General features: G+C 41.1%; 1 protein-coding gene and 1 non-coding gene across 4 annotated transcripts in view; both read right to left on the bottom strand.

Annotated features, from left to right (window-relative positions):
• Atf7 (activating transcription factor 7) overlaps window positions 1–17,411 on the bottom strand; it is a 99,519-nt gene extending 82,108 nt beyond the window's left edge. For 2 of the 3 annotated variants that reach the window (NM_001310070.1, NM_001310066.1), the window contains exon 1: window positions 16,986–17,411. The gene's annotated coding sequence lies outside the window, so the exon portion shown is untranslated. The remainder of the gene's footprint in view (window positions 1–16,985) is intronic. The other variant, NM_001310067.1, reaches the window with a different exon arrangement.
• Window positions 17,412–19,725: 2,314 nt separating this feature from the next.
• Gm25141 lies at window positions 19,726–19,832 on the bottom strand. Its single transcript, XR_003951732.1, has one exon. It is a non-coding gene; the product is annotated as a U6 spliceosomal RNA (small nuclear RNA).
• Window positions 19,833–22,700: the final 2,868 nt, after the last annotated feature.

Raw genomic sequence — 22,700 nt, forward strand, 5'->3', positions numbered from 1 at the left:
TCCCAGGCTGGCCTCAAATTTGCTATGTAGCCAAAGCAAATTTGAACTTTTCATCCTCCTGAGTTCTTTTATGTGGTGTTAGGGATGGAAACCAGGACCTGCTAGGCAAGTATTCTACCAACTGAGCTAAGTCCTCAGCCCATTCTTCAGTATATAATGTCCTGTACATCTTTTCAAACCTCTTGCACTTTGAGAAGACTGTTAAATAAAATAAGGCTTACTTAATTTATAGGGAAACTATTCAAATACATTAAAAAAATCTAAAATTAACTAACTAAGGTAAGGTAGCACAATAGTTTTTAAGCACTTCATAATCACTTGGGTATCTTGTAAAAGATCTTAGCACTGAGCCCCAAGAACTTACGAAATCCCAACATTTAGGAGAGAACCTGAGGCAGGAGAATTGCAAGCATGAGGACAGCCTGGGTTACAAAGTGAGACATTGGGGTTGATGAAAGAAGCTATGTATTCTGGTTACTTTTAAACTGTCAACTGGACACAGCTTAGAATCAGTGAGAAGACAGCCTTTTTTTTTTAAGATTTATTTATTATACATAAATACACTGTAGCTGTCTTCAGACACACCAAAAGAGGACATCAGATCTCATTACAGATAGTTGCTGGGTTTAGAACTAAGGACCTCTGGAAGAGCAGACTGCTGAGCCATCTCTCCAGCCAGACAACACCCTTAACTGAGGAATTCCTAGGTCAGAACAGCCTCAAGTACATCTGGGGGCGGGGTTATCTTGGCTTAATTGAATAGCCCATTGTAGGCTCTATTACAGATAGGCAAGTAGTCCTAACTAATGTAAGAAAACTAGCTGGAAGGATGGACCATCCAGAGACTGACCCACCCAGGGGTCCATCCCATAATCAGCCACCAAACCCAGACACTATTGCATATGCCAGCAAGATTTTGCTGAAGGGACCCTGATATAGCTGTCTTCTGTGAGGCTTTGCCAGTGCCCGGCAAATACAGAAGTGGATGCTCACAGTCATCTATAGGATGGAACACAGGGCCCCCAATACAGGAGCTAGAGAAAGTACCCAGGAGCCAAAGGGGTCTACAACCCTATAGGTGGAACAACAATATGAACTAATCAGTACCCCCAGAGCTCCTGTCTCTAGCTGCATATGTAGCAGAAGATGGCCTAGTTGGCCATCATTGGGAAGAGAGGCCCCTTGGTCTTGCAAACTTTATATGCCCCAGTACAGAGGAACGCCAGGGCCAAGAAGTGGGAGTGAGTGGGTCGGGGAGCAGGGCGGGGGGATGATATAGGGGACTTTTGGGATAGCATTTGAAATGTAAATGAAGAAAATATCTAATAAAAAAATGTGTGTGGGGGGGAACTAGCTGAGAGCTGGTTCAGTGGTTAAGAGCACTTGCTGCTCTTCCAGAGGTCCTGAGTTTAATTCCCAACAACCACATGTTGGCTCACAACCATCTATAAGGTACATCCAGATAGAGAACTCATAAAATAAATAAATCTTAAAACAAACAAAAAGCTAGCTGAGTGTAAGCTGGCCTGCAAGCCAACTAGCAGGAAGTATTCTTCATTGTTCCTGCTGTACTTCTTTGGCTATAAGGGTAGTTGCTGTGTGAAACAGCAAACAGGCCTGCCTTCAAGTTCCTGTCCTTGACATACCTCAGTAAGTGATTATCCTCCCCTATGTTGCTTATAGACTATCACAGCATCAAAAACGAAACTAAAACACAGTGTAAATTTGACAACCTGAGTTCAATCCCTAGAACTCATAGTGGAGAGAACCTATTCTCCAAAGTCGTCTACTGACATTCACAAATGCATTGTAACACATGCATGTACATACACAACATCATATAAATATATATATATATATATATATTTTTTAACATTTATTTATTACTATATGAAAGTACACTGTAGCTGTCTTCAGACACACCAGAGGATGTCAGATCTCATTACGGGTGGTTATGAGCCACTATGTGGTTGCTGGGATTTGAACTCAGGACCTCTGGAAGAGCAGTTGGCACTTTTAACCGCTGAGCCATCTCTCCAGCCCCATATAAATATATTTTAAAACCCAAAGCAAAAACTGGAGTCTGTCTGTCTTTCTTACACCCCTACAAACACCCACAGCTACACACAACCAAGTGTGGGGGGGTGTTATATGGAAACGTGGCTCACTTGTAGACTATTTGCCTACTATAAGGTGCTGGATTCAATAACCGGCAACATACAAATTAAAATAAGGTTGTATATGATTTCAGTGTGGCTAATGAGGCCTAACTACGATGGATGCTAGCTCATTATAAAATAAAACAGGAATGGAGATATAGGTCAATTGGCAAAGTGTTTGCTTAGCATACAAAGGACTCTAGGTTTAATCTCCATAAAACCATAAACCAGATGTGGTGGCTCAAGCTAGAGGCACAACCGTGAGAGGATGGAGCCAGGAGGGACAGAAAGTTCATCCTCAGCTACATACATGGACTTGAGGATGGCCTGGGATACCTGGGACTATCTAAAAATTTAACTAAGTAATTAAAAATTTAAAAATACCTTGGGAAATTTTGATGACCAGTATTTGAGAATCATTAAGAAGGTTGGAAAGCGCCAGGCAGTGGTGGCACACGCCTTTAATCTCAACACTTGGGAGGCAGAGGTAGGTGGATTTCTGAGTTCGAGGCCAGCCTGGTCTACAGAGTGAGTTCCAGGACAGACAGGGCTACACAGAGAAACCCTGTCTCGAAAAACCAAAAAGGAAAAAAGAAGTTGGAAAGCTTCTGATACTTCCATTTGGAAAGCAGCTGTATTCACAAGTCTGTAAGTCAGCAGTTCTCCAAGTGGCTTCAGGATCACTCATGGATCTCTAAGACTCTTTCAGAGGGCTCATGGCAGTTAAAAAAAATTACTTACAAGTAAAAGATCTATTTAAAGATCAAAACAGATCAACAATACTGTTCAATTTAGCAGTATTACAACTTCACAGAAGTGGCCTCAGGTCACACACTATAACTTTTTTTTTCCCAAGACAGGGTTTCTCTGTATAGCCCTGACTGTCCTGGAACTCACTTTATAGACCAGGCTGGCCTCGAACTCAGAAATCCACCTGCCTCTGCCTCCCGAGTGCTGGGATTAAAGGTGTGTGCCACCACACCCAGCTATAAATAACTCTTCTTTTAAAAATACATTTTAATCTCTAGTAAATAAAGAAAAATCAATAGACATAAATTCAGATAAGAAAAGGTTTTTTTTAAAATCCTCAATAACTCTTTTTTTTTGGAGGGGGAAACTGAGACACGGTCTCACTTTGTAGCCCAGGATGGCCTGGAACTTACTACATATCCCATGCTAGCCTTTAGTTTTTGTTTTGTCTCTTGCCTCAGTCTTCCAAGTATCAGCATCAACGGCATGCACAACCATTAGTAACTTCTGAAAGTATAAATGAGTAGCACTGAGACAAAAAAAAAAGTTGCAGATACATTGCTATAAAAACACAGAAGTCCTTTCAGAGCCTGAGCCACTAGCCAAAGAGCATTCACAGGCTGGACTGAGGCCCCTGGCATTTATGTAGCAGATGTGCAACTCAGTCTCCACGTGGGTCTCCCAATAACTGGAAAGGAGTGGGGCTGGCCCTAAAGCTGTTGCCTGTCTGTGGAATCTGTTCCCCAACTGGGCTGCCTTGTCTGGTCTTGGTGGGAAAGGATGTCCTAACCCTGCAAATACTTGATATGACGGGGATGTGGTGGGGGTGGGGAGGCAATGCTGCCCAGGGCGGTTCTCACCTTCTCAGAGAAGAAGGGGATGGGATATGGGGAGAGAGACTCTCTGAGAAGGGTTGGGGGCAGTGATTGGGATGGAAAATGAATGAATGAATGAATGAATGAATAAATAAATAAATAAATAAATAAATGGAGAAAAAAATTACAGAAGTCCCCAAAGACCGTTCAGCAGGGAACTTGCCACCAAGCCAGACAAGGATCCACATGGTTGAAGAACAGAAACAATCCCCCCACCCCAATTGTCCTTTGACCTCCATACTTATGGCATGTACACACTAGATATATTAAAATGTAAATTAAAAAACAGAAGAGTAGTACAGTAACTAAACAGAATAATCAACAGAATATTTAAGTTAATTTCTGTATTTGTATCTCAGACATGAAGGTTCCAAAGACAGCCAGCTAAATAGATCAAATAGTTTTTAGCAAATGACAGAAAACAGATGTCAGTAGAAATTAGGCTAAATCATAAGTTATGTAATAAATGGGCAATGGTTACAACCATCTGGAAGCAGATTTATAAAGGCCAACTACCTGACTCAAAAGTTTATATTTTTTCTTAATTTTCAAACTTAATCTTTAAAATATTATATATATATATATATATATATATATATATATATATGTATGTCTTGTTTGTGTTTATGTATTTGTGCACCATGTGTCTAGAGTACCAGCAAAGACCAGAAGGGGTCACTGAACTCCCTGTACCTGGAGTTACAGATGGTTGTCAGCCACCATGTAGGAGCTGGGAATTGAACCCTGATCATTTAGAACAGCCAATGCTTTTAACCACCAAGCCATTTGTCCATCCCTACCTAGAAATTTTAGAAGATTCAAGAAACTATTTTGAGCTATCCTCAGAAAGTTAATAAGGGGATGAAAAGCTACAACTTGTTAAAATGACAGGAGGTCCTGGTTACACATACCTGGTCTACATTGCAAGTTCTGGACCAGCAAGGACTACATAGTAAGACTCTGTCTCAAAAATAGTAATAATACTAATTAATAACATAAAATGACAGCAAGAAGCAGAAGTAAAAAATAAGCTGCAAGTGGTAGCACACATCTTTAATTCCAGCACTTGGAAGGCAGAAAAAAGCAGACCTCTTTGAGTTCAAGGCCAGCCTTGTCTACATAGCAAGTTGGGCTACCCAGAGTTACAAGTTAAGACTCTGTCTAACAAAAAGGGAGGGAGTAAAGAACATTAACATACTTTATATTTCAATGTATATTTTGGTGTTTTTTAAAAATGTGGTGTGATTTTTAAAAGAAATGTGTATAGGTATTTTGCTTGCATGTACACTTGTGCACTATGTACATGCATGTGCCCAGAGAAGCCAGAAGAGGGCATCAGATCCCCTGGAACTGGAGTTATAGATGGTTGTAAGCCATCATGTCAGTACTGATAATTGAACCCAGGTCTGCCAGAAGAACAACCAATGCTCTAAACCACCAAGCCATCTTTCCAATCCCTAGTTTTAAAAATTTTTTTCAGTGCTAAAGAGCAAATCCAAGGTTTTAATCATACTCAGGAAATACTTATTGTTGAACTATACTAGTTCTCTCAAAGTGCTCTTGAGGTAGAAGAATTCCTGGAAACCAGTAAGAAAATGCAGAGCCAGGTGTGATGGATTTGATGATAATCCTAAATGAAGGTGGAGCCAAGAGAATCATGAGTTCAATGAAAAACTGGAAACATAGTGAAACCCTTCCTCAAAAAAAAACAAAACCAAACAAAACAGGCTGAAGAGACGGTTCACTTGATAAAGGCATGTTATGGAAGCATATGGACTGGAGTGCAGATCCTTAGCACCCACACAAAACCAGGATGAGGCAATAGCTGTCTGTAGCCAGAGTTCTCAGAGCATGGGGAAGGGGTAAGACCAACAGATCTCTGGAGCTCACTGGCCAGCCAGACTAGACAATTGGTGAATTCCAGTTTCAGTGAGACATAATCTTCCTCAAAAAATAAAGGTAATAAAGGACATTAACCTTTGGCCTCCGTATGCAAACACAGGAATACAAACATAATCCACATATACAGACAAAGCACACACACATACACACACACACACTTCAAAACATGCAAACACTTTGTTTTGTACAGGTATGGCAGCAATAAATAATAAATAAAATTTGTTTTGTTAGCCAGGCAGTGGTGGCGCACGCCTTTAATCCCAGCACTTGGGAGGCAGAGGCAGGTGGATTTCTGAGTTCGAGGCCAGCCTGGTCTACAAAGTGAGTTCCAGGACAGCCAGAGCTACACAGAGAAACCCTGTCTCGAAAAAAAACAAAACAAACAAACAAACAAACAAACAAAAAATTTGTTTTTTCTGATTATTTTCAGATAAAGTATGACCCCTAAAACAACAGTGATCAACACAGTTTATTTCCTTTTTTAGATATTTGTTTATTAGTGTGTATCTTTTTGTGAAAGAGCTTCAAGTATCCCATGCTGGCCTCAAATTCATTACATAAGCCCAGGCTGGCTTCAAACTTCTAATCTTCCTACTTCTATCACCCAAGTACTGGGATAACAGGCATTACTACTACTTGGTGTTAGAGACCAAACCTAGGGCTGTATGCATGATAAGCCATCACTCCACCAAGTGAGCTGCATTCCTAATGCCTCCCCCACTCCCTGTTTAGATAAGGTTTTGTTATATTTCACAGTCTAGTCTTTAACTTGCATTCCTCTTGAAGCATCAGCTTCCCAAGTAGCTGGGATTATAGGCATAGACTACTGTGTCAGGTTCAGAACACTGATCTTTAAGGACCAATTTAAAATTCTTATGGATTTAGAAAAGAACAAATAAGGATGTTTTTGTTTGAGGGGGTTGTTTTATAGGGATTTTTATGTATATGGGTTTTTAAATTTTTTATTTATTTATGTGTATAAGTGTTTTGAATATATGTATGTATGTATGTATGTATGTATGTATGTATGTATGTATGAATACTATATGCATTCCTGGTGTCTAGAAGGACCCATTGGGTCCCCTGAAATTTGAGTTACATTTAGTTGTGAGCTACCATATGGGAGTTGAAGTCAAATCCAGGTCTTCTGCAAGACCAAGTGCTTTTCACTGATAAGCCATCTCTTTAACCTCATGTGGGTGATTTTTTTACATATATGTCCGTATACTACATGTGTGCCTAGTGTCAACAGAGGCTAAAAGAGGGTATCAGATCTCCTGAAACTAGGGTTACAGACTATTTTGAGCTGCCATCTGAGTGCCAGGAATCAAACCTGGGTCTTCTAGAAGATATAGTCAATGCTCTGGATTGCTGACCATCTCTCTGCCCTCCTTGTTTGTTGGGTATTTGTTGTTGTTGTTGTTGTTTTGTGGTGGTGGTGGGGGGGTTGTTTCTGTTTTGTTTGATTTTTAGACAAGATTCCATTCTGTAGCACAGGCTGGTTTTACACTCAGTACATATCTAGACCAGGCTACCTCAGAATCCATAGGCATCTTTCTGTCTGTTTCCTGAGTACTAAAATTACAGGCCTAAGCCATTATGCTGGACTGGACTTTAATACCTCAGTAAAAGTTTTGTTCTGGGTAGAAAAACACCCATAATACTGCACAATGATAATTTTGGGGAAGACCAGAAGTTCCAGAGAAAATGATCTATTAATATTCTCTAAGTCTACTCATTTGATGCACAGGATCTATCTGGGGTATTCCAATACTCACTGACTGGCACGTTCCAGTTTCACACAAACTAAATACACACAAACTACTACTTGAGCAAAACTTTTAAAAGTATGTTCATTAAAAATGGTTTGATCAGATCTATGCTAGTATCAGAAATATATCAAAGTAAAACCAATGTAATGGTTTAATAAATAATATTGGCAGGAAATTTGGTTTCAACATAAACCATTTTTAGCAAACCTATGTTTTATTCAACAAAGCTTGATTTTATTATAATAAGCATATTCTTATTCCAAAAAAGAATGGTTCTTAAGCTAAGAAGATGCTTCCACAGATAGAATAGTTAACCACATAAGCACAAGGACCTGAGTTTGGATCTCCAGCACCTAGGTAAAAAGCTGGGTATGGCCTACAACCCCTGTTCAAAGGGAGTGGTGAGGAGACATGCCTAGGCTGGGAAAAGGAAGAGACAGAGACAGCTGGAGCTTGCTGGTAAGATCCTACTACAGAGAGATTCTGACTGAAGGCAATAAGGCAGACAGCTATAGAGGGGGACAGCTGATGTTTACACACCCATATATCATACACACACAATTTCTTTAAAATGTGGCTTATGATGGTGGTGGTAGTTTTTTGGTGCTAGAGACTGAACTTAGGGCCTTCAATATGCCAAGCAATGGGTTCTACTACTGAGATACATTCCCAGTCTTTCCCTATTTTATTTAATCTGAAAAACTGTGTTGTTTCTACATAAGTTACAAATAAAATCTGACCAGCCTAGTGCATAAAGTTTACTTGTTCAGCTCAGAAAGAACACTGCACCCATAGGACAACTAGTGAGCAATTCAACTCAAAGGCAAGTTAGGTTTTTCAAGGAGACTATGGAAGAGAGTATTGCCACAGAGGCCCAAACCACAAGCCCAACAACCAACTTTTAAGTTAAATCTTGGCTTATGTTAAGACTTCCTTAGAATAGCACTTCTTGCCGGGCAGTGGTGGCGTACACTTTTAATCCCAGAACTTGGGAGGCAGAGGCAGGAGGGATCTCTGAGTTCCAGGCCAGCCTGGTCTACAGAGTGAGTTCTAGGACAGCCAGGGCTACACAGAGAAATCCTGTCTCAAGCAAAACAAAACAAAACAAAACAAAACAAGAATAACACTTCTTAGGAAGAATGACAATACTGAAAAGCAAAAAATTTCTGCAAAGCCTGTTTTCAAATATATGGGAACATTTAGGATTAAAGTTGGCAAAGGATGAGAAAAAGCAACATTTTTATAAATTTGTAATGAGTTTTGTCCTAAACACAACATTTGAAAGGCTAGTATACTAACCTTGGGTTTAGTGAGCTTTCCTAAACATCCGTCTACAAAGTTACACAAATAAAATGTTTCTCTTCTCATATAGCAATTCTGTTTTGTTTGGACACAGGGTCTCATTTAGTCCAGGATGGACTCTCCAAGGACAACCCTGATCCCTCCCATACCTCCTACATTCATTGATTACAGGCATGTGTGGGTCTACACCCAGTTTATGTAGTATTGAGGATGGAACTCAGGGTTTCATGCATGCATTCCACCAACTGAGGTACAAACCCAGCCCCATGCAACCTTCTGGAGTTTGTAACACACATCAAATCCCTCTCCAAGGGAGCTAGATAGCAAATGTTTACTTTCAAAATTAAACTGAATTTTGCTTCATCATATACAGGCAGTCAATATATATAACACAGAAGAAAAACAAGTTTGTAAATAAAAAGACAAGAAAAGGAAACAAAACACTATGATTTAACAGGAAAATAAAACTACCAAATAAGTGTCCACCAGGGGACTATTGACGAGGAACTGTCATGAAGTATTTTTAAGACACATAGTGATCTGATGAAAAAGCTCTGCTGTTGGATTTGCTCGGACATGATTACTCCTTATTATTTATGTCCCTGCCTCCCTTTTAAACCACTTCCTATGGGTCAGCAAAAACGTGTCAATTTATTTTCTTTATAGTCTATTTTTCTTCCTGATTCTTTAACTGTTCTTTGATCTGAGCTTCTATTTATGTATATTTGGACTAGAAAAGACCTTAGGGATGATCAATATTACCATGCTTTCCAAGAGAATTCCAAACCAACTGTATCAGAATGATGAACAAGTAAGAATACTTTTTCAAGACAAGGTTTTATGCACCTGGAACTTGGTATCTTCCTGCCATGTACCGCCATACTCAGTTTTTGAGGTGTGGGAAATTTAACTCAGGAATTCCTGCATATTAGGTAAACACTCTACCAACTGAGCTACATCCCCAGTACAACATGTAACTTTAAATAATGAAAGTGAAAATTAAAACCCCAAAAGAGGAAGGTACTTTAAAGATGTACTCACCAACTAAAGTTGCACAAACATAAATTCAACTGTCAAGTCTAAAATTAACATGCAGAAAAGTTGTTGGCTGCCAATATAAAGACTTTATTCCCTAGATATCCTCTGATGCCCTATCTGGTATGTAGCACCATTTCTCCTCTAGAATATAGACTACCACACCTTGAAACTTTAAATGTAAATGGAAATTATATGTTTGTATACATAGTGGTATTAATTTATATTCCAAACAAAATATGACATGAGGTCAAAACTGGAAATGTTAAAATTATAGGGAAGCTGCAGATAACTAATTGGTCCATAAGCAAGAGTTTTAATCTTCTGATTTCTAACTTAAAATGTCTGGGGAAGAAATTTTTGCCCCAAGAGTTACATTATAAGGCAGTTGGGGGTGATTTTAAAAACCACTATAATTAATACTTTCAGTCATTACACAATCAAAAAGCAGTCAATATATATAACAGAAAATGAAGGTAGAATAAAAAAACTGTAGACTGATGGAACAGATACTACTTCCCAGGAAGAGTCTAAAGTAAATTAAATAGATCACTTATGATCTAGTTGGCAAGTCATACAGTGATCCATAAGCATGAGTATAAGATGGTGACCTTATACTATATGTGTGTCTGTATATGTATGTATACATATATATACACACACACACATACACACACATACACACACACACACACACACACACACACACACACACATATATAATATCTAAGTATATGGTGGCACATACATGGCTTTTATCCAGCACTTGGTACATAGGGGCAAGTGGATCACTTTGAGTTCCAGGCCAGGCAGAACTACATAGCAAAACCTTGTCTCAAAAAAAAAAAGAAAATGAAAAAAGGAAGACATTAATATAAGATAGTTAAAACCAGAAGTGACGGTACATCTACCTGTAAGATTATAAGTTGGCAGCCAGGCAGTGGTGGTACATACATTTAGTCCCAGCACTAGAGGTGGAAACAAACAGATCTGAGTTCAAGACCAGCCTGGTCTACAGAGTGAGTGCCAGAACAGCCAAGGCTACACAGAGAAACTCTGTCTTGAAAAAAAGATTGTGAGTTGGAAAGCCAGAAGCCAGACTGGGCAGCAGAGCCAAACCCTGTCCCTAAAGTCAAAAACAAATAAGCAATAAACAAACAAAAGTAAATAGTAATTACAATATTTAACTTTATAGTCTCATTGTCCTCTTCTATCCAATGGTCAGTCACTAGCCTAGGACTTCAGGGATGTCTGAGACAGAACATAATTAAATTTCAACAAGATACTTCTTAATATTTTAAAGGTTATGGGCTGGGAAAATAACTCACTTGCTACCATGTAGGAGGTTCTAGATTCAATCCCCATCAGAAAGAGACTGAGAGAGTGAGAAAGAAGAGGGGGAAAACAGGAAAGAAGGGAAGAGAAGGACGTGGAAAAGAAGAAGGGTAGGTCAGATGACCTAACACAGCCCTATCCTTATACATTTACCAGTGGCCTAAAATGAAAATACAGTAATCATGTTTATCAAATTTATCAATAATTTAAATATATAAGACTGATCAAGAATCTAAAATATGTTATCTAGCTATTTAAAAAGTCATAACCAGCTGATACCTACAAAAAATGTAAAGTTTTCGTTTACAATTTTCTTGTAGATGTGCAGCTTAATCTTCATGTGGGTTCCCAAACAATTGGAGCAGAGGTTGTCTCTGAATCAGCTGTCTACCATTGAATCTCCTTCCCCTAACTCAACTAATTGAACTTCAGAGGGAGAGGATGCGCTTAGACCGGCTATGACTGGATGTCCCAGGGTGGGGTTGCACCCAAGGAGGGCTTCCCCTTCTCTAAGGAGAAAGAGAGAAACTAAAAGGGAGAGGGATTTGTGAAGGTTGGAGGTAGCAATCAAGATGTAAAGTGAGCAGGGCAGTGGTGGCGCACGCCTTTAATCTCAGCACTTGGGAGGCAGAGGCAGGCGGATTTCTGAGTTCCAGCCCAGCCTGGTCTACAGAGTGAGTTCCAGAATAGCCAGGGCTACACAGAGAAACCCTGTCTCAAAAAACAAACAAACAAAAAATACCAAAAAGCAATGTAAAGTGAATATTTTTTTTAATCAACTACAAGAGGTCTAAGGCTATATATATATATATATGCTACATATATATATATATATATATATGCTCAGTGGTAAAATGTTTGCACTTGCCTAATATATGAGATCCTAGATTCAACTCCCAATACTGGAAAAGAAAGGAAATCAACTACACCTCAGACTAAGAATGGAGATGTAGTTCAGTTGATACAGTGCTTAGCTACATGAGTAAAGCCCCAGCACTATATAAATTGGGCATGGAGAAGTTTGAGCTCATCTTTGGGTCTCGTGTAATGGTTCAAACCTTTAATTCCAGCATTCAGAAAGCAGTCAGATCTCTGAGTGTTCGAGACCAGCTTGGTCAGCATACTAAATTCCAGGACTGCCAGGGTTATGTTGAGAGATCCTGCCTCAACAAATAAAATAACAGTAATCTTGAGGTCATCTTCATCTAAATAGTGTATTTAAGGCTATCCTAGGCTTTACAAGACCTTTTCTCAAGAAAATCAACAAATGAACAAATGAAAAGCCAAAAGGACCAAAGAATGGGTCAGCTAATGCAAACACTTGCTGGTTAGACCTGATGACCTGAGTTTAATCCCCAAAACTCATGTAAAGGTAGAAAGAGAGCACATTTCTCAAAGCTGTCCTCTGGTCTCCACACACATGCCATGGCATGTATATGCACATACCTCTTCCGTTCCCACCCCCAATAAAATGTATTAAGGCCAAACCATTAAAAAGAAAGAAAGAAAAGGCACAGAGCTGAGAAGCTGGATCAGCTGATGAAGTCCCTTCTAGGCAAGCATTAAGATCTGAGTTCAGGCCATCAGCACCTATTTAAAAGGCCTGGTTGTGGAGGATGCCTCTAGAATGCCAGCACTGAAAAAACAGTCAGACTCCTGGAGCTCACTGGCCACTCAGTTTAGCCAATTAATTGGTGATCTCCAGGCTCAGTGAGAGACCCATTCTATGGAATAAAGAAGAAAGCTTAATAGAACAGACACTCAGTGCCCTCTTCTGGCCTTTGTGCACACATCCCTACCACGTACACATATGCTCCACCAAATACACAAAAAAATTAAAAATATGGAGATCATCTGTTAAGGATTTCTAAAACAATATGTTTTCACATATGAATACAATTATTATCTAACAAATCTATTAAGGAGAAAGACATATCAGAGAAGCTTAGAAATGGTTGCTTTGGGGCTGGAGAGATGGCTCAGCAGTTAAGAGTACCGTCTGTGCTTCCAAAGGACCTAAGTTCAGTTCCCAGCACCCACATGGCAGTTCACAACTGTCTATAATTCCAGTTCCAGGGCATATGACACCCTCACACAGACATACTTGGAGGTAGAACACCAATGTAGATAAAATTAAATTTAAAAAATAAAAATAAAAAAAGTGTTGTTTGGCCGGGTGGTGGTGCACGCCTTTAATCCCAGCACTTGGAAGGCAGAGGTAGGCAGATTTCTGAGTTCGAGGCCAGCCTGGTCTACAGAGTGAGTTCCAGGACAGCCAGGTCTACACAGAGAAACCCTGTCTTGAAAAACCAAATAAATAAATAAATAAATAAATATTGTTGTTTGGACATTTTATATGTATTTATTATTGTGTATCCATATGTATGATGTGTGCATGTGCTGTGGCACAAGTGACACAGCACACACACAGATGTCAGAGGACAACTATGTGGAGTCATTTTTCTCCTTCTGCCTTATCTTAAGGTTAGGGTTGAGAATTGAACTCAGGCCATCAGACTTGCATACTTAGGCAGCAAGCACTTTACTCTCTGAGCCATCTTGCCAGCCAATCTTTGACATGTTTTTAAAGTTAGAGTAAGACTTTTTCATGAACTCTAAAACATTTAAAAAAAAAAAAAAAAACCAAACATCAAAAAAGTTAACATTTAAAAAATAATTACACATTTTTCTTTTTAACAAATGCCTCATTTGTTTTTCTCAAAGAAACAAAATATGCACTTTCATGTCCACCATCAAGGAACAGGGGCAATTATATTCCAGTCTGTCCCAAGAAGAGAGTTGTCTTGATTAAACACTCGAAAGACAGTGCTACTTGCCCTACCTAAAATTTCCTTGTAAGGAAAAAACACCTCCTTATCAGGTCTGGATAGGAGACAGTGGCAACACTGCCTCTTCCCACCACAGCCCAGGACAACTTAACATGAACAACACAATCTTCCGAGAGTTTCAGAGCAGCTGCAATCAGACAGACCAGCCAGGTAGATCTGTGTAAGAACTGATTGAAAATATAACTCTGTTTTGGTTAAGAGTTAGGAAAGGAAAAAAGGACAAGATACAGTAACATTAGCATTCTAGCCCTTGTAAGTGACCCTCAATGTTGCTGACTAGTGTGACATTAAATTTAAGTGAAAACTTTTAACAAATTTACTATCAACTAACAAACTTTCCAATGAATTGTTTTTCTTCTTGTTTCTCTCTTGAGACACAGTCCCATGCTGCCTAAGCTGGACTCATACTGCCCACGTAGACAAGAATGGTCTTGGTCCCTGCCTCCACTTCTCCAGTGCTAAGATTACAGGTGTGCACCATCATGTCCAGTTTTATGTAGTAACAGGGTTCACACATGCTAAGCAAGCATTCTTCCTACTCAGCTACATATCTAGACCCCAATATCCATCTTTTGGTCAGGTGGGAATACTGCCCAAGAGAGGAGAAACAAGCATTGTACTTAAGAATTTTCAAGTTAAAGCCATCACAAGTTTTAGATTGGAAGATCAAAACAAGGGACTTTGTTCTCTCACTGATTTTTTTTTTTTGGATGGGGGAGGGGAAGACTACTGCCTAGAAAATTTGCTACTGTTCAGTAGCAAATGCTCCCAGTTGAAACCCAATTCAGTAGCTAATAGTAAAGGTTTGGTAGTTGATCAGTCTCAGTGTTTATATAGGGACAATTTCTAGCCAAGGAGAAACACTTCAACTGGCTGCTGAAGAACAGGGGTTAATACAAAACCACATGATCTGTGTTTTTTCTTTAGTAGTACTTCAATTCTCAAAAATAAAAGAGGTAGGGTTATAACTCACTGGTAGAATGCTCTCCTGGCATGCACAAGCTCTAACTTAAGTACCACTATAAATCCCTACAACACACACACTCACACACTCATGCATGCACAAATGCCAAAAGGTGGTGGTGGGGGGCGGTAGAAGGAATATAACCTATGCAAAGAAAGTTATTAATTAGCTGTTTGAGTCTTAACTCACTATTAAGTGATATACAACTACTAAACAAAGGGCAATGTCCTGTCCCTTTTCTGTACAGAATTAAGAACAAACTGGTAAGACTACTTCGTATGGCTGCCAACCTTTTCTTTAGCTTCTTTTCTTACAGTCATGTTGAGTTTCGCAATAGCTTCCACTTACTTTACATCCCCCATGCTTAAAAACAAATTGTGTTTGAGTTCCTCAACCCTTGTCCTAAAATACTATGATAGCTCTTTTTTGTAAATCTGGATGCAAAGAAAACATGAGAAAATGTTCAATTTCCTGAACTATGAGTCTATTTCACTCACACCACTCAAAATATAAAAAGTGGACTGGGGATAAAGCTCAATGGGTACAGTGCATGCACAAAGCCCTAGGTTCAATCCCCAGCGCCACATAAACTGATAAACTGGGCATGGAAGCGAATGCTTGTATCAACCCTTGGTACGTGGAGATAGAAGGATCAGAAATTTAAAAATGAGTTCAAAGCTAGTATGGGCTACATGACACACTACATAAACCACAGACACACACACACACACACACAAGGGCTAAAGACTGTAGCTCACATGGCAGAGTTCTTACCTACCATGTATAAGACCCTGAGAACCCTAGTACTACATAAACTGGATATGGTGGTACACACCTATTATCCCAGCACTTGGGAGGTGGGTGGAGGATCATGGTCACCCTCAGTTATCTCAGTCTGAGGTGTACTTGGGCTATATGAAACACTGCCCCAATTAATAAACAAGAAAATATACAAGATAATTAAGATTAAGTTCAATCATCCATTAAATAACTCTTAATGAACGAAAGGGAAAATTCACATTTAAGGAAACAAAATTTATTTGTTAGTGTTTAGAGTACCTATAGTTTCTTCAGAAATTATACTGCTGAAAAAATTTTAAACATAGGAAACAAATGAGTTTGCTGAAATTAAAAAAAAAAAAAAACCTGCACATCTCCACAAACCTATACTTCATATGAACCCTGAGAGATATTAAAACACCCTCTGCTAAGCAGAAAACAAAGTTAGGAAAGTAGTAACACGGGAATCTGGGTAGGAGGTGCCCTGGGTAGTAAACACCCCAGTGAGTGCACATAATAAGCATTTCAGAGCAACATAGAAGTCCCAACGGGTCTCCAACTTGGACTGCGAAGTCCCAGGCCCACATCCCTGTGTTCTGAAAGAAATGAAACTTGGAAAGTGGAACACTGGAAAAATGACAATCAGAGTAGCGCCCTACTTTTCTTCTTCTCAACCCCCGGGCCAGCATTTTGGCTGGCTGGTCACCAGTCTGGGTGCCATATCCACCAAAAAACACTAAGCAGTATCCTGGCGGTCTCCCGACTGAAGAAAGAACCAGACTGTATGTCAGTCGCTGTCTCTTCTCCAAATATCCCCCCTTACCCTCTGGATTTCCATATTATCACCGAAGCGATGCCTTCTAGCAACCCAACCCACTCACATGTCCTCCTAAACTCATCCACTTAATCTGTCCAGATCCATACTTTCTGACACCGTGTCTCTTGCTCAGATTCTTCTGAATTCAATCGAAACGCCAGGACCCCCGTTTCCCAATGCTCCACTTCGACCACACAACGCGTGCTTTCACCTGAGCCAGGCTCTCGTCACCCAAACCTACCTCCTGCCTATTTACCTCTGCCTTCTGCAGTGCCAAGCCCTAAACCCACTTTTTGGGAAATCTTTTGAGTCTTCAACCTAGTTTAGCAGTCCTCCTCTATCTTCCACTCCAAGATCCCTCCATTAGACTTCCACTAGACTTCGCTTCCCTCAGGATTCAACCCCCCTTTCCTCGCCACGCCCTGTGCCCCCCGGGGCTACTTACCCCAAGTTCTCCCCACACTTCAGTCCTCTGGCCCCGCCTTCCTCCAAAAGGAAGGAGGCGGGAGAAGAGAAGAGGGCGGCACTCCGCAAGGTAAAGGCGATCTCCCATTAGCGCTCATGGCCGCCAATTGTGGCTTCCTTCTCTCCTATTGGTTGTCTTTAGCCTACGCCCCACCCTCTTCCTCAGACAGGCCTGGCCACCGCCTCAGCGCCCCCGTCCAACAGACTGGGAGGGGAGACCCCGGCCCGGGACGCTGGGACTGGCCAGAGTAGAAGGAGAGACTCCTGTCAGGCCACGGACTAGCTAATGTTAACAGGACTCACCCGCTGGTAGCTCCGGCGCCTCCCGCCCGCCCGCGCTCGGTCCCACAATCTGTCTCCTGCTCCTCCTTTCCCCCCTCAGCGGAGCAGATACTTTCCTCCCGTCCGGCCAGGCGTGTTCACTTCTCGCGAGAAGTGGGGGCGAGGGCGCGACTCGTGGGGCTGAGTTGGACCAGGGCCTAGGGGCGGGGCTTGCTGTGAGCGTGGCTTGAGTGGAAGGTTGGGCGAGCGCTGTACACACGACTCGCACGTGTTCGGCTGCAAAGTGTGGGCAGCGCGGGGAGAGCGGCCCTGGCGTCTAACGCTGCCGATCTGTCTGTAGCTGTGGAGGTCCGAAGGTGAAGCAAAGGCAGGGAGGGACTGAGAGTGTCTCAGGCAGCCCTCGGATAAAGGGGAATTAAGGGAGCGGAGCCAAGAGAGGGACTTCAGTCACCAAGCTGGTCATTAGTTGTGTGGAGGAAGTTAAGCAAGAGTCGATCCGAGCAGGTGACTGCTTGCACTTTCTGCTTTACACTTGACAGCACCTCACTGGCCGAAGCCCCTGCCCGGTGTGTGCTGTGTGTGAGCTACGATGGTAGTGTGAGGAAGTACGTTCAACTCCAGCCTCACCGCGGCGGCGCCCGCCTCTAATCGCCACATGGAGGCAGGCGGATCTCTGTGAGTTCGAGGCCAGCCTGGTCTACATAGCGAATTCCAGGACAGCCAGCGCTATCCTTGTCTCAACAACCCCCCACCCCACCCCCAAAAGACCATGGATGATCACCAGTCTAGCCTTCTGGGCCAGTGGGAAATCCCGCGTTAAACAAACAATAAAAATAAGGGGGATAGCTCTGAGGAACCAAACCTGAAGTTGTCATCTGGTCTCTTGGACAACCCTCCATACCTGTGAACAACACACACACACACACTTACAGAGAGAAAGTAGGACTGTTAGTGTAGCTCAGTGTGAAGCCACAGCACAGTGATTTTTTTTTTTAAAATTTGTATATGTTACCCAGCAAGTATTTTATTGAAATACCAACAGCACATACTACGTCAAAAACAAAAGCACACACAACACTGTCCTGGTCATGTGGAAAATTTCTCTGACAGAATTTTTATTTTACGGTTGAGGGAGAGATAGGTCATAAGTCAATAATTATACTTACTTCAGAAAGTGAAGAGCTTTTCAGGGTAATGAGACCGAAAGCAACTCTAAGAGGGGAAAAACACTATTGCTAGTATTGAGAGAAGTCCTCTTGAGAAAGTTATTTATTTATTTATTTATTTATTTATTTATGAATGAGGCAGGGCTTATTTTGAAGCCAAGCTGTCCTGAAACTCATTTTCCTGTGTCAGCCTCCACCTAAGTACTTGTATTAAGTATGAGCCACTTGTCTGGCCTGAATGTATACCATCTACATACCAGATGCCTACCTGTGGAGGCAAGAAGAGGGCACCAGGTACCCTGAAACTAAAGTTACAAATGGTTGAGACCTGCAGTGTCAGTGCTGGGACTAGAAACAAGGTCTTCTGGAAGAATGGTCTGTCCTCTTTTAACTGCTGAGCCATCTCTTTAGCCTGAGGAGTTGAATTATTAAGAGACAGCCTTGAGACTTTCAGGAGAACATCAAATATAAGAGCTACATTTGAAAAACTTATCCTGAAGAAGAGGCAGGCAGGTCTCTGTGAATTTGAGACCAGTCTGTGATACACATGAACACACACAAATTATGTGGTTAAGATGGTACTTTTTGTGTTTGTGTTACTGTAAATAAAAGCTTAAGAATTGAACAGATTTAAGTAGAGTTGACAAGGGATTCCAGGGATCCCGACAGCTAACTAGTTGTGTTTTCTTCTTTATAACAGTAGCAATATTGTAGCCATAGTCTCTGCCCAGTGTGTGGCTGTATGGGGTAGGGCAGAAGAAGGGGTGAGGTGGGGTGGAGGGGTGGTAATGGGCTCTGTTCCCCCTTTGAAGCTGTTTTCTTCTCTGTTCTAGGCACTGAGCCCAGGGCCTTGTACTCCAGCACTGAGCTAAATATCAACACCTAACACAGTCTTTCTTTTCTTTTCTTTTCTTTTCTTTTCTTTTCTTTTCTTTTCTTTTCTTCTCTTTTCTTTTCTTTTCTCTTCTTTTTTTCTTTTTCTTTTTTTTTTTTTCTTTGTTTGTTTGTTTGAGACAGGGTCTGACTATCTGGGTAACTTAGAATATGTGTTCTAAATGCTTTTCCTCTGTCCAGAGTGCTAGGATTACAGGCATGCTTCACCAGACCTGATTCCCTTCACAGCTTTTTTGTTATTCAGCTTTCTGAACTTCCTGTCAGTGATCTTATCTAACCTCTTGGCATCCTCTCAATGGTGGAAGAATCCAAGGGATTTCTCCCTATATAGCAAAAGTGAAATAAAGAGGGGGTTTTTGTTTTGCTTTGTCTTTACTTTTAATTATGGAACACTTCACAGATTTCCATGTCATCCTTGCTCAGCGGCCATGCTAATCTTCTAGGTATCGTTCCAATTTTAGTATATGTGCTACTGAATCGAGCACATGAGGGTTGTTTGTTTTTGTCTTTGTTTTTCTTTTATGTGCATTGATATTTGGCCTACATGTATGTCTCTGTGAGGGTGTCAGATTCTCTGGAATTGGAGTTACAGAGTTGTGAGCTCCTGTGTGGGTGCTAGGAATCGAACCCGGGTCTGCTGGGAGAGCAGCCAGTGCTCTTAACTGATGAGCCATCTCTCCAGCTCCTAGTATTTAAAAAATACCATTATTTTCATAATTAAGAAATGAGGCGGGCTGGTGAGATGGCTCAGTGGGTAAGAGCACCCGACTGCTCTTCCGAAGGTCCGGAGTTCAAATCCCAGCAACCACATGGTGGCTCACAACCATCCATAATGAGATCTGACTCCCTCTTCTGGAATGTCTGAAGACAGCTACAGTGTACTTACATATAATAAATAAATAAATAAATCTTTTTTTAAAAAAAGGATGTTTAAAGAAATGAGGCACTGTTCGCTTCTGAGCTGTCCTCTTCTAATCTTCAAAAGAGAGAATGGTATGGTAGAAACTGACCCTTCACTATGCAAAGAAAATTGTGCATAACAGCGATGGTGTTACGAATCGGAGGGGAAGGGATTTTACACGTTATACTGACATACTTGGACATGTAATAGCAACACATATGAATCCTATGTTCCATGACCTATTCTAAATGTTTTATGTGTGTTCATTTCTCCCCAATTTTATGTCACTAATCTATAACTCTCCTTTGAACTGCAGACTGGCATCTCCAGTTGCCCACTTAAGAAATCCATGAAGATGCCCACTGAGAATCTCACACTTACTGTGTCTAAAACAGAATCCCTCTTTTCTCTCCCACACATGCCCTTTTGCCAATGTTAGTATACAAATCAATCAGTGTTCTTTCTCTTTAAGTTTTATGATTAGTGTGTGTGACGTGCATGTGTGAGTGTGCATCACACGTGTGTACACATGTGATATGTGTAGTGCATTCCATTACATACATGTGACAGCAGAGGGTATCTAGTCAGTCTTGTCCTTCTACCATGCAGGTCTTAGGGCTCAAACTGAAGTCACTGGGCTTGGCAGCAAGCACCCCTACCTAATAAGCCATTTTACTGGCTCTCTGTCTTTGAGACAGAGTCTTGTGTATCCCAGGCTGTCCCCAAACTCACTGTGTGGCCTAGGAGAGCCTTGAATATCTGATCCTCCTGTCTCTATCTCTGGAACACTGGTGAAAACACCGCCACTCTCTGCATAGACAATGGATAGGATCAAGTCTTCCAAGACACCATCTTTCTAGAACTAGACTCCAGAGTACTATGGAACTACCTTATAGCAGCCATTCTTACCCTGAGGAAACTTCACTAAAGGATGGACCCAGGAATCCTGAAATAAGTTGTGGCTTCCCAAACTAAACTTGACAATCAAGAACACTGGTCTGCCAGGTAAATCTTCAAACGTATGTCCTCTTACCTTGATATTCTAAGCTTCTAAACTACCTTAATGTCCAAACTATAGCATTGTCTCCTAACCTTAGAAGTAATATTCTTCTCACAAAGCTACTCATTCCAAATGACGACCCATTTATGGATCTATTCAAAAGCTCAAAGTTCAATGAAGTGGGAATTTCTGGTTTTGTTGGAGACTCAATTATGATTTTTTTCCTGGAAGCTGTCTTATGAAAGGATATTTTGCTGAAGCAGACAAAAGAGAGAGGGGATCTTTTGCTGAGAACAGACACACAGTATTTTTCTGGAAAATGTCTGGTAAAAGGGCATGTGATGTTTTGCTGGAGTGGACACTTAAGAGGACACACCATGTTTGGAAAGCGTGTAAGTATAACCCAACAGACAATGGATAACACTCTGGCATTGGTTTGCCTTGCTGGTCTTAGTTGGCAACACCATTGCATTGGTTCACCTTGCTTACTTACTTTGTTGATCTTCGCTTGTCGTGACTCTGTAAAGAGAAGCTCACCAAAGAGCTTCTGGTGCTGTTCCAGCTGCTTCTAGCCACTTCAGGAGACTCATGCCGATAGCTGGAGCCTTGCGGTTTCTTCTGGATTGATCTGCTGCTGCTGCTGCTGATTCTTGTTTGCTGTTTTGCTAGTGGACTGGACTGCAGACAACAGAGATTGAAATTGCCCCAAGGAACTACTGCTAAACTATTGCCTTTGTTCTAGTAGCCATCTTCCTCCCCTACCTTTGGTCCGTGGACTGTCAGTAAGGTTGAAGGGTTTAAGAACCATTAGTAATTTAGGTTTTGAAAAAATATAAGCCAGGCATGGTGGCGCACACCTTTAATCCCAGCACTCAGGAGGCAGAGGCAGGTGGATTTCTGAGTTCGAGGCCAGCCTGGTCTACAAAGTGAGTTCCAGGACATCCAGGACTACACAGAGAAACCCTATCTCGAACCAAAAAATAAATAAATAAATAAAAATAAAAAAGAAAAGAAAAAATATAAGCCTACAGTTCAGAGTCTCATCTGAATCATATGGACCTACCCTTTCAATGTGGACAGTCTCCACATTGGCCTGTGTGTTGAAGTATGGTCTCAGTGCAACAGTGTTGGAAGGTAGGACATAACTAGACCAGGAGAGCTCCCACCTTATCAACAGACCATTCTCTTGATGGGGTTCATTGCTCAATGTGCTATTGGAGGGAAAGAAACTTAGGAACATGAGGCCCATTTGGAGTAATGAGGTGGCTGGGAACATGTCCTTGAAGGGTGTGTTGGTTCTTTTTAACTTAATGTGTGTGGTATAGCATGTGCATGTGTGTGTGCTCATGTGTACATGCATGTGGAGGCCTAAGGTAGACAGCAAGTGTCCAAGATGGAGATTTATGTTTTATCTAGTTAGCATACAAAACAACAGGTTTCACTGTGGCATTT

Source organism: Mus musculus, chromosome 15 (genome assembly GCF_000001635.26).
Source record: "Mus musculus strain C57BL/6J chromosome 15, GRCm38.p6 C57BL/6J".
NCBI classification, from domain to species: domain Eukaryota; kingdom Metazoa; phylum Chordata; class Mammalia; order Rodentia; family Muridae; genus Mus; species Mus musculus.